Below are 17,024 nucleotides of genomic sequence, written 5' to 3' on the forward strand. Positions count from 1 at the left end.
AATCTATTTTTGCCTCGCTATTAAGTTAAGGAAGAATTTCCTTCCCTACGGTTTTTTTCACCGTGTTGTTAGCTCTTTTAAAAAGCATTTCGCTAAATATTTAAAACAGGATCAATCAGTTTCGCTATAATAAAAAGAAATCTATTTTTCTGTCTCGCCATTAAGTTAAGGAAGAATTTCCTTCCTGACACTTTTTTTTTCACTGTGTTGTTAGCTCTTTTAAAAAGCATTTCGCTAAATATTTAAAACAGGATCAGTCAGTTTCGCTATAATAAAAAGAGGTTAACTGCTTGTGTAATTTTTTCAACTTTTGGGGGGTTTGATATTGAAGGGTAGTACTCTCCCCTAAGCTAAATACTTTGAAAACTGAAAATGATTTTTATTTTAGAACGCTGTTACATTTCATTCAAGAAATTATGACAAAATTCTAAGTAAGCAACAAACTCTTTCTTGAAGTTACCTCATGGATACACAATGCAGAAATTTCATTTAAGAAATTATGAAAAAATTGTAAGCAAGTAACAAACTCTTTCACGAAGTCAACTCGTGGATACACAATGCAGAAATTTCATTAAAGAAATTATGAAAAAATATTAAGTAAGTAGCAAATTCTTTCTTGAATTCACCTGCTGGATAAACAAAAAAGACATTTCGTTCAAGAAATTATGACAAAATTCCAAGTAAGTAACAAACTCTTTATTGTTTTCATGACTTATATACACAATGTAGAAATTTAATTAAAGAAATTATGAAAAAATTGTAAGTAAGTAGCAAATTATTTCTTGAATTCACCTGCTGGATAAACAAAAACGACATTTCGTTCAAGAAATTATGACAAAATTCCAAGTAAGTAACAAACTCTTTATTGTTTTCATGACTTAGATACACGATGTAGAAATTTAATTGAAGAAATTATAAAAAATTCTCAGTAAGTAACAATTTCCTTCTTGAAGTCAACTCTTGGATACACAATACGGAAATTTCATTTAAGAAATTATGAGAAAATTGTAAGCAAGTAACAAACTATTTCCTGAAGTCACCTCTTGGATACACAATGCAGAAACTTCATTTAAGAAACTATGAAAAAATTGTAAGTAAGTAACAAATTCTTTCTTTAAGTCACCTCATGGATACACAATACATAAATTTCATTAAAGAAATTATGAAAAAATTGTAAGTAAGTAGCAAATTCTTACTTGAATTCCACCTGCTGGATAAACAAAAAAGACATTTCGTTCAAGAAATTATGACAAAATTCTAAGTAAGTAACAAACTCTTTATTGTTTTTACGACTTAGATATACGATGTAGAAATTTAATTCAAGAAATTATGAAAAAATTCTCAGTAAGTAATAATTTCTTTCTTGAAGTCAACTCTTGGATACACAATACGGAAATTTCATTCAAGAAATTATGAAAATATTGACTTAGATACACGATGTAGAAATTTAATTCAAGAAATTATGAAAAAATTCTCAGTAAGTAACAATTTCCTTCTTGAAGTCAACTCTTGGATACACAATACGGAAATTTCATTCAAGAAATTATGAAAATATTTGTAAGTAAGTAACAATCTCTTTATTGATTTCACCTCTTGAATATACAGTACAGATACTTCATTCAAGAAACGTGATTAAACACGTTTTGAAACTACATGCTATTTGCTTGCCTTTCCTTGGCACCTTTCCAAACGAGCAGGGATTTCCCACTGGTTCCTATACATTGCAAAAAAGTGACCAGTACGAAAACTCCACGTTTTCAACCAGACTAGTTTTTTTAACGACACCCATTTTTTAGGGACCAATCAGAGACAGCGGAGGTTGCTCAATATACAATAACTTGATTGGTGATTGGTTACACACCGCGACGGCGCATACATAGTGAGAGAGACATGCAAACATAGCTTTATTTAATTTTTTTAAGGTTAATTTAGACGAGGTTACGTGCGCGCACGTAACCTCGTCTAAATTAACCTTAAAAAAATGAAATACCTGACCTATAACCTTAAAAATTAAATGAAATTTCTGCATTGTGTATCCATGAGGTAACTTCAAGAAAGAGTTTGTTACTTACTTAGAATTTTGTCATAATTTCTTGCATGAAATGTCTGTTTTATTTACCCATGAGGCGAATTCAAGAAAGAATTTGCTACTTAATTACAATTTTTGATAATTTCTTAAATGAAATTTCTGCATTGTGTATCCATGAGGTAACTTCAAGAAAGAGTTTGTTGCTAACTTAGAATTTTTTATAATTTCTTGACTGAAATGTAACAGCGTTGTCCTGTTTTAAATATTTAGTGAAATGCTTTTTAAAAGAGCTAACAACACAGTGAAAAAAAAGCGTAAGGAAGGAAATTCTTCCTTAACTTAATGTTGAGACAAAAAAATAGATTTCTTTTTATTATAGCGAAGCTGACTGATCCTTTTTTGATTATTTAGCGAAATGCTTTATAAAAGAGATAACAACACTGTGAAAAAAAAGCGTAAGGAAGGAAATTCTTCCTTAACTTAATGGCGAGAAAAAAAATAGATTTCTTTTTATTATAGCGAAACTGAATGATCCTGTTTTAAATATTTAGCGAAATGCTTTTTAAAAGAGCTAACAACACAGTGAAAAAAAAGCGTAAGGAAGGAAATTCTTCCTTAACTCAATGGCGAGACAAAAAAATAGATTTCTTTTTATTATAGCGAAACTGATTGATCCTGTTTTAAATATTTAGCGAAATGCTTTTTAAAAGAGCTAACAATACGGTGAAAAAAAATGCGTAAGGAAGGAAATTCTTCCTTAACTTAATGGCAAGACAAAAAATAGATTTCTTTTTATTATAGCGAAACTGACTGATCCTGTTTTGAATATTTAGCGAAATGCTTTTTAAAAGAGCTAACAACACGGTGAAAAAAAACGTAAGGAAGGAAATTCTTCCTTAACTTAATGATGAGACAATTTCTTTTTATTATAATAATGAGAAAATTTTACTCACCAGAAGTCGCTTAGAATATTCCATACCTATGTAAATGATTGCAAAAAAATATTGATATTAGTAGATTGATTGAACTATTCAAACTGTAGAAAATCCTAATTTGAAACCTGAATATATACAAAAAAATAATTGATATATATTGGCAGCTAAACAAGACACACCGGTTTTCTATAGCACAGGAAGGAACGTAAAGACTCCAAATCCATAGGTACATGCTCTGGAAAGGTGCCATGGAACATAAAGGTCCAGAAACCTATACTTGGCCCCGCAACTTGTCTGCTTGGCCCAGAAACATGTCTGATTTGCCTGGAAACTTGTCTGGTAGGTTTTGTCTAATTCCATATGCAATTGACAACAGTAGCAATATTCTGTCTGGTAATCAACCATGGAAAGCTGCCAGGGAACATAAAGGTCCAGAATTCAATATGTACATACTACTGCCATTTTGTTCAGCATGGTCGAAAATATTATAACTATGTCTTTTAGGATGACTTAATCCCTCGAAACCCCCAGGGGGAGGGCTGAAAGTTATGAACTTTACCCAATGTTAACATATAGTAATGGTTATTGGGAAGTATACAGACGTTTTCAGAGGGAATTTTTTTCTGGTAGTGGGGGTTGGGGGTTGGTCGAGGGTTATATGGGAGGATCTTTTCATGAAGGAAGTTTTCATGGGGGAAGGGACATTGCTGTGAAGGGGGCGCTGGATTTCCCATCATTATTAAAAAAAAATTAGAAATTAAATATAAAAAAAAAGTTTTTCAACTGAAAGTAAGGGGAGGTGAAATTAAGGGTGGTATTGACTAAGGGGAGAACCCCCTCATATACGTAATAACATATACGTAAAAAAAAACAAAAAAAACAAGCGATACGGCTCAATAGTAATCGAAAATTTTAAAAACGGAATTTTGATGTCAATAAATGTATCAAAAGAATGGGCTTATAATGCTGATTCTAAATATATATATTTTATTAAGTTTAGTATTACTCATCAAAGGCTACGAGCCTGAGAAAATTTATCTGATTTTTAAAGAGGGAGGAAACATCCCCTACAAGTGAAAGAATTTTAATGAAAATCCCACCGTCAGATTCAGCGTATCAGAAAACCCTATTACATAGGTTTCAAACTCATATCTGCAAAATACTGCAACTATATCTGCAACTTATTTTTTGCCAGAAGAAAAATATACGAATATAGAAGTTCGTTATGTAAGTTAATTTGTAAATTACGTCAGAACCAAATTTTGAGACAGCAATTTAGCAAAAGAAGAGTAAAATTTTTGTGCAAATTTTGTTTACTTATTCAAGGACGGTGAGCCAAAATAAAAGCTGCATTAACTAAAAAACGATCAGAAATTAAATAAAAAAAAACAAGTTTTTTAAACCAAAAGTAAGGAGCGACATTAAAACTTAAAACGAACAGAATTTATTCCGTATATGAAAAGGGCTGTCCCCTCCTCAACGCCTCGCTCTTTACGCTAAATTTTGACTCTGTCTCAAAACTTTATTTTTTAAAACAATAAAAAACTTTAGCGTAAAGAGCGAGGCGTTGAGGAGGGAACCGCCCCTTTCATATACGGAATAATTTCTGTTCGTTTTAAGTTTTAATGTCGCTCCTTACTTTCAGTTTAAAAAACTTTTTTTTTTATTTAATTATGGATAAGAGGCCAAGGGTCATTGCGTAAATGGTTAGATAATCTAAAAAAAAACTAAAACCAAGTTTATATGTCTGATGGCTACAAAATTGTATTTTACCCCATATCTCCAAACTTTTCCGATAATCCAGGAAAATACAGGAGATGGTGTATAGGGGAAGAAAAGGTATAAATAATTTCTCTTTAATAAAAAAAAATTAATCTCCCTTTATTGGGATTAAGCCTGAATATGCGTGTTGAGGGATGATAATTCACCTCTTATTGCAGATAAATGTTTTCTGTGTAACATAGTAGATTAGATTCAGCTGCTTAGTGGCACAAAAGTAGACAGATAAAGGGGAATCTGGAGCGTCATCAGGGAAATTCCAAGGAGGGTTAAGGTATGTATTATCAGATTTTCCTTATTGGAATTTAAATAGAAATGCTGGGTTTTATATATTAAACAATTTTATGCGAACATATTGTAATCATATAGTGACCTGTGCTTATAGTAACTAAACTTAAAAAATGATGACTGCATATATATATTAAAAGAATCAGATTTTTGTGGTTACTCTAACGATATAAAGTCGGTTAAGTTTAAAGCTGTTCAGCAAAAGTTACGAGCTTGAGAAAATTTTCTACATTTATAGAATAAGAGGAAAACAGTTTCGCAACCATGTTCTTTAATTCGTAAGTTAAACTAAGTTTCATTTGCATTCCTGATAAGCTTCTGCCATTCAATTTTCCTCAATATCTTGAGTTGGTTATTACCTCATAAAAAATTAAGTACCAGAGAAATTGTGTTAATCCTCAGGCAAATTTTGTACTATCAATCTAGGACGCTACCAATCAATTTAGAGGATTGATGTATACAGTATTACCGTGAGCAACAGGGCTCTGGGGATAGCAGCCACTATCATATCTCGGATGAAACTAGGCTATTTCCCCCTGGACCTTCCCCCATTCTATATGATATATTCCAAAATACAGGTAGAATATGTTGATGCTGTGCCGTATATCCTACAGCATCTTATTATCATATTATTTTATTTCTTTTAGGCCTTTTTTCGTGTTTTTCGGGGGCTGAGGTATCACACCAGAGTCAGATAAAGGTTAAAAAAAGTATGTTTTTATGTAGTTAGTGGCAACTGTAGATGTGTTGCCATTTGATGAAAGTGCGCAGAGATACAGAATGGGACTAAGAATAGCGCGAGCAATTACTTCTCTTGGACTTACTCTGGTATCAAAACCGAAGGAAAACAATACCCGTTCACCCTTTGCGAACAAGAACGCGTCCAGTAAGATGCAGTAGAAAGTTTGCCCCATCTGAAGTTCTTTTAAGGGGTTATTTTCAAATTTAATTTCAATAATATGAACTAAAATTTCAAGAATATTTAAGATGGACAGAACTCCTTATTCCAAATAAGCAAGCAAACTATTTTCTTTAAACTTCATCTTACCATGCTTTGATAACTCAACCCCCAGCACTCAAAACACACGAAACACATCAAATGAATATATAAAATCAGTCCTATTGGATATTCTGCACCATATATTTTACTTGTATTTTGTAATATAGGTAGAATATTACGAAATCTCTTCTTTTCTTCCTTCTTTTTATTTGAGCTAAATGGCAGGGAGTATTTTCTGGGGGAGGGGGTGAATTAGCTATATACCTCTTGGATAGTCCTGGGCATGATTTGAAAAACGATCAGAAAAAAAGTTATTTCAAATGAAAGTAAGGAATGATACTAAAACTTCAACCAAAAACATTACTTCATAAAGAGGGGCTTTCCCCCTCCTGAATCCTCTATTCTTTACGCTAAAGTTTGAAATTTTGTCCCAGTTCCTTTAAAATGACTGTTCAAACACAAAGGCTTTTTAACGTGGAATCAAACGTATTTTTAAAAGCACTTTAAAACTTCAGCGTAAAGAGTGAAAGATTAGAAAGTGGGCAGCCATGATGTACGGAAGAATTTCTGCTCGTTTTAAGTTTAAATGCCACTCATTACTTTAATTTCAAAAGAGAGAAATCGATTTTTTCTTTAATATGTGATCAGAAGCTTATTGTTTCATACAGGCTTGGTGCAATCGCAAACCCAGTATTCAAAATGTTCATTCGGAATTTTATGCATAGCCACGTGGTTTTATTCAAACGCCTTATTAGTTATTTTCTTCCTGATATATATATTTGATGGAAAACTGCATATCCCCCCCCCCCCCCCCCCGAAAAAAAAAAGTAAAATTAGTCAAAAACGAAAAAGGTCCTTGCTATTGTAACATTTTGTTCCAGCACCTAAATTCATAGAATTTTGGTTCATTCTGGAAGTTTTTCAATTTATGCTAAAAAAAGAACAAAATATTTTTTTCAAACGAAAGGAAGAGCGGTGGTAAAAATCAAAAATGCAGAAGGAGCTATATTTGAAAGGGGCTCTGCTATTTCTCTGCTGTTGTCACTTCCTATGCTAAAGTCTAACTTTAAATTGAATGACTATAAAGATATTATCATGTCTGGGATTTTTTCGTCATCGGAATAATTACAGATTTTTTTGCGAGTCCCCAGATTTTTTAAAGTTTTCCATTCGAGTTGCAATTTATTTCTCAATAATTTTACACTCAATAACCACTTTAACTACTTACTACGATGTTAGAAACATTTTTATTATCCGAGAAAAGAAAAGAAAGCTATTCTGATAGTTCGTAAAACTGCGGTTCCCGTTTCCAGGGACTGCGGTAAAAATACACTAGTATTCTAAACTGATGAGGAATACCAATGTCTCCAAGCCTCCTGAGTTTCACTGTACCGTCCAGAGAATGCGCCATTGGGAAAACAAGTGCTGGATCGCATCAGAGCTCTCAAGTTTCTAACAAATAGTAAGTTATGTGGTTGCAGTACCTGTTCTTTAGATGGCGTTTAGACTGTAATGAACAGCATCAAAGGCGGTTGAAAATAATGTTTCAAGGTCTGTTTTCGTAATTGGGTGGTTGTAGAAAGGAGCCAAAAATATTTCACTTGTGAGTAAAATGATGTATCTGTCATAACTTTGAAAACATTTTCCAAAATCAAAGTTTTTGAAAGAAAAGTAAAGAGCCATTGGAACATTGGAACCAAAGACAAACAGAAAAAAGAAATATAATAATTAAAACTTAAATCAAACTAAAGTCACTATCATTTAATAAATGGATCCCAATGTGATTAGAACCTGAAATGAATAACCACATTTAGCATAAGTATAACAGATACTATAAGTATAACCCTCTAATTTGCTCGAACATAATTTACCCATCTACGGATTTATTGCTTTTCTAAAATATTCTTTTCGTATTATATTTTCTGTCCCTGCTTTTTTGTTTAAACAAATTCATTTCAAGGACATTTACAAAAGAATAGTACAATTTGTTGAGGGGGTCATGACCAATATACCCTTATTTTTTTTTCTTTTCTTTTTTTGATTGAGGTTCCTTTAGTCCTGAAATTTTAATCTAGAAGACTAGACAGCCTGAAATTCCAAGTAGATCAACATAAAAGGAATCCGATCGTTTTACACTAAGAATCAGTTTAACAACATTTCTTTTTGAAAATTATCGTCCTCACTAAGGTCCCTTGGTTCATTTTATTTACTCTGAAAGTTTCACGTTGATCGGAAGAAAGTAATGTTTGGTCTATTTTTGGGTCTTTAGAGTCCATTCAGCCTAAAGTGTTTTTGGCAAAATGTTTTATGCTTTTTTTTCTCCAATTGACTTACTGTGCTTACATGCACAATAAGCTGCTAGCTGATCGGAGACGTTAAAAATTTGGTCTCATGTGGATGCAACAAACCGTTCGCATAGCTTTTCTCTTTCATTCAGGTTTCCTTATATCTCTCTAAATGCCTCCGAGTCTAAGCAAATTTGAGAAAACAAAATTTTCTGTCCAATTTCTGGTGTCAGTTGTAGATTCAAATAGTCTTCATGCATTTTTTTTATCATTAAAGACCACATACCCTGTCTAAACACCCCATACAGTGCAAACCTATCAGATCGCGGGTACATTTTTGGGCACTACAAACTGATGCAGCGACGACTATCCTCAAGTTGGATTTCTGCATAGGGGTTCACCTGGTGGAGAAATTCATTATTATCATTTTAAATCTGACTGGAGACATGAAATATAAGGCGAATCTTAAACACAAATTTTAATGCTACATTTCTTATTCTTAAATACAATAAAATAAGTCCCCTATCCCCCTCGACCCTCCATACCATTCTAAAAAAATCAAATAGATCCGTGTTCATTGCTCCTGAGATGTGGCAGACAAACCAATTCGACAGCCGGATGTATAATTACATTCAATCCCTCTGCCCTTCCTCCAAGTCAAAATTCAAGGTCCCCTCGGCCTCTAATATTCCCTAATAATTAGGCTTAGGTTTCATTTGTTCGCCACCTGTGAGTTCAAACAAATTCAGTTCTAAATTTTGAATACAAGTCCAGTGGACGTTGTCCGTCATGCGTCAACCCAAAATCAATCCAATCTTTCATCCCCTAATTCTATGACTATCTACCTTAGTTTTGCCCTAGGACTGACGTACGGACGGATGATAAATAGACGTATCTATCAACAAATGAAATGACATCATTTTGATACAATCCTAAAAAGGGTTTATCCCAGATTTGCCTCTCACTCACTTGGACTATCATTCTTGGCTTTTTATACAATTAGCCATGTCTTGATGCCTGCAACTGCTTGATTTTAATTCAGGCTATCCGACAGATAAATAAGACATTACTTTTCTGATCACCTGGGTGAACAAAGTTTATTTTGGTCTACATCGCTGATTTAATGGGAATAGATTCTACTCCAACTGGGCCGCAACCTATAGTTTGAAAATTTCCAACAAATCCTTAGACTCTTACACTTCTATACCTCTTATTTTAAATGCTAATTCAAGCTTCACTTCTCTTTTCTCAGCACTTATCAAAAGTTTTGACTCAATCCCCAAATTATTCTTACAAATTACAGATATGTAGATACGAAATGCAAGATATAGTGTCTTTCGATTTACGTTGCTACTTAACTGGAGTATATTGTAGATCTCATGGAGTATTTTTATGTAAAATAATTAAGTGGAACAAATAGAATCAATTTCGCTCCCTTCCCTCAAATCAAAACTTGACGTTCCTTTTCCATCCCCTAATACTTCTTTAAGACTTTGACCTCGACAGCCCAAGCTATTTTAAAGAACCTGCAAATATGATTTTGATAGATTCGTAAAACACAGCGTCTTTTGATTTTCCTTACTGTAAAGACGTGACAACATACAAATTTTGAAAGAATTTGTGGTGTGGCACTGCTCAAATATGCTAGAAACACATTACTTTTACTGGGTCCCTAAGCACCAATTTAAAGTACCCTGTTTCTTTTCCCTTTTTTCCCTACCGAAAGTTTCAACTCCATCCACAAGCTGTCCTCTAATATACCGCTGGTACGAAAGGCATATCTAAATTATTACAAAGAAATATCTGCAATATTTTACGAATTGATTGGATATCAGGTTGAACCTTTCAGGCAGTTTTGAGGAGGTATGTAAGTTGACCCCTACCTGCTGCTTGGGGGACTATAGAGCTAAATTGAAAGTCACCAAGAACATTAGGCTATTTGGGAAGTTCATCTTTCAAAATCTTGGAGGCCATGCAGTTTAGTTCCTTTTTCACTTCTTGTCGTGAAAATAGCAGTTGAATCATTTTTTTCAATGAAATTAAAAGAGTTGCTTTTCAAAATATAGTGTGAGGAACAAGTTTGCGGGAGGGGAGAGGGAACTTTTAAAATAGAACGAAAACAGACGAGCTCATGGGAAATATAAGTGATTAAAGGATCACGATAGCGACAAAGGACATACGTGTGAAGGTACATCTACGTGACTAACTAAATAATGCCTATCTGTGAAAGCTGGATAGTTTACACAAGTTAAAGATATTGTTTTCTTAGTTTAAGAATATTGTCGACACTGCAGCTATAATCAATAGACCTCTTGACGTTTTTAAACAGCAAAATATACCTCAAAACTTTAATCCAGTTTCTTTGGGGCTGCAGTATCATCCAGGTGAGCTGAACAGACATTGGTTAGTATGTTTTCACTATGATTGTCTTCCCTGGATCTTCATGATATAGAATAGCATATAGTAGGGAAAAAATTCCAAATCTCTTCCCTACCTAGACTTCTTAGTTTTCTAGATGCAAAATTTTTTTTTCACGATTTTCTGTTCAGATTCCGAGTGAATCACTCTACAGAGCCTGCTTGTGCAACTTTCTTGAATTACATTCATTCGGTAATAGATTCTGGTCTTTCCTCGGCAGCTTTATTTTTGGATTTCTGTAAAGCTTTTGATTCCTTGACCCATAAGATTCTTCTTTGGAAACTGTTGTATATTCGTATAAGATTAAATACTTTTTCTTGGTTTGAATCATAACTTTCTGGTAGACTTATTTCAACTGATCCACTTTTTCGGAAGCCGTCTGAAGTAGAGTACGGTGTCCCTAACAGATCTGTTCTTGTCATCGTTTTATTTCTGATTTAAGTTAAAGTTCTGGTTTCGGCAGTCAAGAATATTAGGCCTCTAGTATGCAGCAAGCTCTGTCATCCAGATGTTCCTTCGTATTCCAATGATACTTCTAATGAAGATTGTCTCGTTGCTTTTGCTGACGATACCACTCTTGGGACTGTATGGAAGACAGAATGTGATATCAGATATAACCTTGTGGCAAAATTCGACAGAGTAATTACAGTTCCTAGAGAAAAGTTGGTAAATTACACATTTTGATGTTTTGGTGCGAAGTTATTTGCCTTGAATGTTACCAAGTCACATTTTCTTGTTTTTTCTCGAATTAGTATAGATTTCCCTCATCCCACCCGCCTTCAGGTGTCACAAGTCCCCTTGTGCACACCAGAGAATCGGGTGATCTGGTATCTTGGTATCTTCCTTTATGAGAATCTTTCGTTTAGATACCATATAGCCATGATTACGGTTAAGGTCTCACGGAGATTAGGTATCATACGAAAACTTGGACACAACTTTCCTGGATTCATTGTAAAGCTTCTTTTCTGCCTTGTCCTGCCATAAGCTTCATGTTTCCCCTTTGTGTGGATGTCTACTTTTTATTCTACACTGCTGCCACTTTCTGTCATGCATAGTAAATCACGGCGTCTGGTTATGGAAACTAACTGTTTCTTATCAAAACCACTCCTAAACCTATAGTCCGTTTACATTCTTTCTTATGCTTCATTTGCTTTTCATCAGGTTCATGGCAATCTTCTAAAATCTTTTCAAAAAAAAACTCCTGAGTTAATTTCTTATTTAGCTCTATGTAGCCTTCATTATTCACATAATATTTGTATTACTTCTACCCCTACTGTACGGTTAGAATTCAATCCCTTCGTTTCTTATCAAAATTTTTGAATTCTCTACCTTCTTCAATACAGAGATGCCACTCGTTTGAGATTTTTAAAATTATTGTAGTTAAAAACCAAACAGAGTAGTTTTTAGTTTTTATTTACTTTTTACTCTGTGGAGTTCATGTTCACTGAGTGTTTATTTTATGATATATAGTAGCCCTCTTTGCGTTTTGACTCCAATACCTCAGATATGGTCTCTTTTTATCTTATATGATGTTTGGCGATTGATCTTTTTCATTTCTTTTAAGGTTGTTGCTTAAATTATATTTTTTTTTCCCATTGTATTCGCTGCCATGGAGCTTTTTGAGGGGGAATAAAAGTATAGCGATTCCAAAATGTATTTACTGATGAACAAAACTCTGAGCTTTGAAAAAACTCTAACTTCGTCCCTAATGCAACTGTTTATTCAGTTGTTTGCGGACGACTTTGTATTGGTAGCCAAATACGGGCCTGGCCTTCGACAACCATCCCTATACCTAGATGAGAGTTTTTTTTAGACCAAACGTTTTAAGGTCAGTTGATATGTTGTATCGACAAAATTAAAATATAGAGGAGAGGTTAAGTATAGAAAGAAAGGTGCTTAGTGTAGTTGAAGATTCTGTTTACTCGGTATGTAATTTTGCTTTGCATGGGAGGTGGAAAAGACAAATTCATTCAGTTGCTAGCAAATGTTCTAATGTTGCAATATGTTTAGTTTTAAAGAGGAGAGTTCTTAAGATAGGCCTGAGACTTTAGGCTTCAGGAAAAGATATTCAAAACCAAGATAGTTCCCGTCATGTTTGATTTAGCAGAGGTATGAAGTGTGCAGAAAGCTGAAAGGATAGACCGGTTACAGCTGATAAGCGGTTGTTGAGGGCTATCAATAAGTTTAACCATGTCGTATTAAAGGGAACCTTAAGTTTTACTACCATTAACAGTGGGGAAATTAGGGTTGAGGGTTTAATCATAGACAGCGCAATCGCGCTGCCTAAGTAAAGAACGATGTTGGCATAATGTATTATTTATTATTTTTTTTCCTTTACACCAGGACACTTCGTATCAAAGGAGCTGTCGTAGAAACTTGGAAAAGGGCTTATTCGATTGAAAATTGGAATGGCTAGTGTTCTTTTTAATAGTCGAAAGTGATTAAAAGGGAACTAACACGCCTTCCACGCCAACCATTTCCCCAAACACATCCAATTAAAATTTTGAGATAGCCATTTTGTTCATCGTAGCTGACTTCCAGCTAGAAAATATGTTTTTGAGTAGGAAACTCCCCCAAAGCTCTCAGAGCAAGGGTTTAAAGTTATGCCCTGGGGATATATAAGGTTTTTATAGAAAGTTTTGTCGTAGAAACTTAAAAAAGGTCTCATTCGTTTGGAAATTCAAAGGGCTAGTGCCTTTTTTAGTAGTCAAAAGTGATTGGGGGGCAACTAAACCCCCTCTCACGCCCACCTTTTCCCCAAACACATCCAATCAAAATTTTTAGATAGCCATTTTGTGCAACGTAGTATAAAGTTCTGGAAATAAGGTCTTTGACGATATCACCCCCCCCCCACAGTCCTCAGGGCAAGGGTTTTAAGTCATGCCCTGAGGGCTTATAAGGTTTTTATAGCAAGCGTTGTCGTAGAAACTTCAAAAAGGGCTAATTTGATTGGAAATTTAAATGCCTAGTGCCCTTTTCAATAGTCAAAGTGATTGGAAGGCAACTAACACCCCTTCCACGACCATTTATCGATACACATCTAATCAAAATTTTGAGATATCCATTTTGTTCTAAGTAGTTGAATGTCAGGATATTATATCTTTGAGGATGATGATCTGTAATGGTTTGGTATAGGGCTGGTAATTGATCCCCTCCTCTGGAATTAACTGCTTGGACCACTCCCCCTTCCCCCCATTTGTCTTTAATTTACGTATGTTATCTTCTATATTTTATCTTATGTCAGGTTTTTTAATTTTTTTTTGTGTTTTTAACTGTTTTTTTCTTTGTTTTAATATTGTTTTAAATTGGTTTTTAATGAAAAAATGTGTCTTTACAATAACCCTATTCCTTTAGATTTATTATTTAGCGCAACCAAGGTGTTTACCCAATTTAAGCACCCCCTTTCTCCTTTATTACTAAAAATACATTAAGAGCGATTGTGTCTAGAGATAGATATTTTCTGAGTGCGTGCCAATTCTCGCAGGTGCAGAAAACATGACATTCTAGCATGTGGAAAAAATGGGAAAATCTCCTTAGTTGTAATAGGTTATTTTCAGAATATAATGACTAGGACAGAATACAGGTTGCTTCTGATGCTCAAGGCACTGTCCCATTGGAAGGAAATTAACCTTTCGGAGACCGAGCGATCTCAAAGCAAGAAATGAAGAAACGCTTTGAGCTTTTCGGCAAAAAAAGCCAAATAAGTATTATGTGACAGTGATGTGCTCGCTTTCATTACATAAAAAGTGCACCGTCATTTGCAACGTGTGTGCTGTCGTTAAGTTACAAGTGTAGATTTCCCACGAGTCCTGCCGCAAGGTTACATAAAACTGCGTCATCCATATTAGGCACTGTCCCATTGGAAGGAACTGTCCCATTGAGAAATTAACCTTTTGAGTCCCAGTGAGGTCAAAGAAAGAAAGAAAGAAACACTTTGGGCTTTTTGCTAAAAAAGCCAAAAAGTCTTATGTGACAGTGATGTGCGCGCTGTTATTACATAAAAAGTGCACAGTAACTACGCAACGTGTGTGCTGTCGTTAAGTTACAAGTGTAGATTCCCCACGGGCCCTGTCGCAAGGTTACATAAAACTGCGTCATCCATATTGCACCTGACCGTTTAAAACAGGTTAAGTCATGTGACGTTATTGGAGACCAGAGGTGTGTGTCATAGGAATAAGGGGAGGACATGTTGTCAGTATTTTGCCTGGGCATGCGCTCGGAATCTTGCCAGGGCTCTCATGGGAAACTTGCCAGCCGACCGGTACAAACAAGGCTCCTGCAGGGATCTTGCCAGCCGACTGGTAGAAACAGGGCTCTCATGGGAATCTTGCCAGATGTCAGAGGGCTCCCGTGGAAATCCTATGGAAAAGGAAAGGCATGTTGCAGAATCCTATGGGAATCTTCTATGGTCGTTGTGGAATCCAGGGCATTGTGGAAATCCTGGCTATGGGCGTTGCAAAAGTAATTATCCTGATACTTCTTGCGTAGTATCACGAGGCGTTTTTTACAGGCTAATTTAGCACGTTTCTTCAGAAATGGGCGTTCGAATTGCTGCCAATGGGTGCTTGCATTGCTGCTAGTTGGCTGCTACCAGTATTGGGATTTCTTGAGGAGGGGCAAAAGGGGTAATGAGGCTCCTTCTTAGCTACTTCAAGCAAAAAAACCTAAATAAATTACGTGTTTTACGTTTTTGCCCCTATAACCAATCAAATCATTTCTATTCTTACGTCACTTCAGAACCCCTACGCTCAGGGCCGGACTGGGGATGAAAAATCCCCGGTATTTAGTGAATGGCGTTTTTATATTGAACAATCTAGCTCAGGCCTTTCAGCCATATTCCTCAAAATATATCTTCTCTCGTAGAAGATGTTTCAATAATATAGGGTTTACTATCTTCGCCAAACTTCCTTGACAACTTTTTAAAACTTATACCTAGGTGAGAACGATAAGTTAAATACATATTCAAAAGATAATAAAACTTAATAAATTATATGATAAATGATAATTATGATAAATTATAGGCACTTCTAAAAGGGAAGAAAACTTACTATTCAAATAAAAAGTCAAAACAGAACCAACTCCAAAAGACAAAATATATTGAAAGCCACGATCAATCAACCATGGGGTTTTGAGCCAAATAGCTACATGGAGGGGTACCGTGCGCTACTTTGCGAGCTGAACGAAAGGCTCGTTTTACCTTTGACCCCTCTGTCATGGATGGTTGGGAATTTCTTGTCTGGCTGTCACGATGACTCATAGCCAGCTTATAAATTAATTTAACGCTCAGCTAATTAGCCAATCCTTCCGAGCCGTCTCAATGGATTCAATCCCATTGTGTGCGGGGGAACCTCTTTTCTATGAGATCTTTGCCAAACCTCAAACATTAACATGAAGCTGAAAGAATGGACAAAAATATATTTAGTGAAAAGTTTGACGAGGGGTGAAGCAATGAACTTAAACGAATATGAAAAGGCGATAATATTAACTTGCAAAAATGACATTTATCTGACGATCAGGGCCAAGGGCTCAACTCTCTTCAAGATTGAAAATTTCAATTTGATACCCTTAGCTGTTTCCGAGATACTGCAGGTAAATATTTTTGACAAGTTGGACACTTATAATGTTGCAGATTGAGTCTATTGATTTGTCCAATGTCTTCCAGAACAATCCCTGATATTTTTGCCTGGATACTCTTGTTTGTTCTTGAAATATCGCAGATACACCCTTCTGAGAACTGGGGTGCACATAGCGGGTTTGAATTAAGTTCAATATCCCCCCCCCCAAAAAAAATATCCTAAGAGTTTCAGTTTAATGCACTTAAACGTTTTTGAGATATTACACGTTGTTCGTTTGGGCAACCTGAATGGACAAGTTGTCTTTTTGTTTAGTTTGACAACCCCTTCTTCGGTCTCTGAAAGCTTTAACTTAAAACCCTTAGCGTTTCCTGAGATTTTGTAGATACATTTTTTGACAACATGGTCCTCTTGTTTTAGTTTAACGTTCCCTCAAAAATTCTCTGAAAGTTTCAACTTAATGGCTTAAGTTGTCTCTGAATTATTGCAGATATACCATTTGACCACCAGGATGCAAGTTAGGTCTTTTAATTTAGGTTTGCATCCTGCTCAAGCTTCACTGATTGTTTCAACTAAATGTCCTTAGCTTCCTGAGATATTACAAATACGCCCATTTGACATCCAGCATACAAGTAGTGTATTTTGATTTAGTTCCATACCCCCTTAACATCACTTGACAGTTAATTATATAATAGTCTAGACCAGTGGTTCCAAACT

The 17,024-nt window shown here is 35.0% G+C and overlaps 1 protein-coding gene across 1 annotated transcript in view; it reads right to left on the minus strand.

Annotated features, from left to right (window-relative positions):
• Positions 1 to 7,358, minus strand: part of LOC148948579 (glycine receptor subunit alpha-4-like) — a 231,573-nt gene extending 224,215 nt beyond the window's left edge. The window contains exon 1 of the mRNA XM_089094970.1: positions 7,260 to 7,358. The gene's annotated coding sequence lies outside the window, so the exon portion shown is untranslated. The remainder of the gene's footprint in view (positions 1 to 7,259) is intronic.
• Between the last annotated feature and the right edge of the window lie 9,666 nt (positions 7,359 to 17,024).

The sequence above is a fragment of the Artemia sp. Qi Xiang Cuo genome, chromosome 9 (genome assembly GCF_049724085.1).
Source record: "Artemia sp. Qi Xiang Cuo chromosome 9, ASM4972408v1, whole genome shotgun sequence".
Taxonomy (NCBI): Eukaryota; Metazoa; Arthropoda; class Branchiopoda; order Anostraca; family Artemiidae; genus Artemia; species Artemia sp. Qi Xiang Cuo.